Source organism: Microtus ochrogaster, chromosome 5, assembly GCF_000317375.1.
Source record: "Microtus ochrogaster isolate Prairie Vole_2 chromosome 5, MicOch1.0, whole genome shotgun sequence".
Taxonomy (NCBI): domain Eukaryota; kingdom Metazoa; phylum Chordata; class Mammalia; order Rodentia; family Cricetidae; genus Microtus; species Microtus ochrogaster.
In genome coordinates this window covers 5,565,588-5,567,698 of record NC_022012.1, presented here as the reverse complement: position 1 = coordinate 5,567,698, position 2,111 = coordinate 5,565,588, and the positions used below count along the sequence as shown (strand labels likewise).

The 2,111-nt window shown below is 42.5% G+C and overlaps 1 protein-coding gene across 1 annotated transcript in view; it reads left to right on the top strand.

Annotated features, from left to right (window-relative positions):
• Cntn5 (contactin 5) overlaps nt 1-2,111 on the top strand; it is a 1,200,756-nt gene that overhangs the window by 584,710 nt on the left and 613,935 nt on the right. The gene's annotated exons all lie outside the window — the stretch shown is intronic.

The window sequence follows — 2,111 nt, the reverse complement described above, 5'->3', positions numbered from 1 at the left end:
GAGAGAGAGAGAGAGAGAGAGAGAGAGAGAGAGAGAGAGAGAGAGAGAGAGAGAGAGACTTTGAGCCTGAGGACAGTTTTGCAGTGGCTTTACACAGTGACTTTTGAGAGATTCCCTCTTTGGTATCTGGTTCCCTGTAAGCTGCTAGCAACTGGTATGCATGGGGTCATCCTTTTCTTCTCCTTAGAGTTAGAATTACAAGTCTGCAACACCAACTTGGCATTTTTTCTTAGGTAAGTTTTTCTCAATTGTACCACTATGAAGCTTGAATGGTTGTTTTCATAACACTTTTTTTAACTTAGTAATAAATAAAAATTCACGTATCTTCAGTTTGCCAATGAAATTTTCTCCTTTGCTTTCTAAATACTCTTCAGGTTTGTCTCAAAAATTTTACTTTTTTAAAATTTTTACTCTTTTGTTTTTATTTTGTACTAGAAAATGTTTTTGTATTTTTTAATGTTAAAAATTTACCTACATCCTGACTATAGTTTCTCCTCCCTCTTCTCCTCCCAGTCACCTTCTCTCTGCCTCCTCCACCCTCACTTACTCCCCCTCCATTTCTATTGAGAAAAAAAAAACAGGCCTCCCATAAATATCAACAAAACATGGCATATCAAGTTGTAGTAAGACTATATATATATTAAGGTTAGATAAGGCAACCCAGTTTGAGGAATAGGTTCTCAAAACCCAGCCAACGAGTCAGAGACAGTCCTAGTTCTCACTGCTAGGAGTCTCACGGAAGAGAAGCCACACAACTGTCACATATATCAAGCGGATCTAGATCGTTTCCATGCAGCCTCCCTGAATGTAGGTTCAATGTCTGTGAGCTCCACTGAGCCCAAGTTAGTTGATTCTGTGGGGTTTATTGTGATGTCCTTAACCTCTCTGACTCCTACAATCCTTCCTGCCTCTCTTCAGGAGGATTCTCTGAACTTGGCCTAGTGTTTGACTGTGATCTCTGTATCTCTTTCTACCAGTTCCTGGATGAAGCCTCTCTGATGATTATTGGACTAAGCAATATGAGCACAGCAGAATATTGTTAGGCAGTGTTACTTTGACATTTTTTCCTTCCAGTCATGTTGGTTCTATCCTAGGTCTCTGGGGCCATCCAGCCTCTGGGTCCTGACACCCCAGGAAGTGGGAGGGGTGAGCTCAGTCTTGTGGCATAGGTCTCAGTCTGGACCAGTGATTGTGTGGCCACTCACACGATCTCTATGTCCCCATTACAACAGCACATTACATGGGCTGGAAACACTGTAGGTCAATAGCTATGTGGCTGAGATGGTGGCCCAGAGCCTTCACTGGTAGTCATGTCTGGTCTCAGGATATAGACAGCTTAGGCTACATATCCCCTTTGCCTTAGTGTCTTACCTGGGGTCATCCTCACAGCTCCTGGGAGTTTCCCTTGCATCAGTTTCCCATCTGACTCTAAAATGACCCGCTTTCCACTGAGCTCTCTTAGTGCTCCTCCCCCACACCCAACCTGACCCCTCACCTTTTCATCCTTACCCACCCCCACTCCACTCAGGGAATCTCTTCTATTTCCCCTTCCCTATCACCACAGATGTAGAAAACAAGATTTTTCATGACTAAATTAAATTTAAACACTATCTATCCAAACATCCATCCCCATAGAAGGTACTAGAAAGAAACTCCAACCCAAGGAAGTTAACTGCAACCACATTAAAACAGGTAGCAGATAATCTCACTCAACAAAATCCAAAGAAGGGAAACATACATAATAACTGGAACAAACAACCAGTGGTCATTAGTACCTCTCAGTATCAATGGACTCAATTCACCAAGAAAAAGACATAGGTTAGCAGAATGGACCGAATGGATAGGAAAACAGAATCCATCCTTCTGAGGCATACAAAAACCACTCCTCTTTGGGTGCCAACAGCTCTGCTGACTTCCTCCCAGGGTTTATTTAGGTTGCCATAGAGAAGCGCAAGGGACATAGGTTTCTGTTCCAGGTAGTGATGGGATGAACTCACACGATTCCAGTTCCAGTCATGGCTCTTTACTGTTCTGCTTTGATTCTAATTTTCCTGTGCTAATTGGCTATAATTTCTTAGCTCTACTTCTTTGATTTCTTTTTCCTCCTCCTC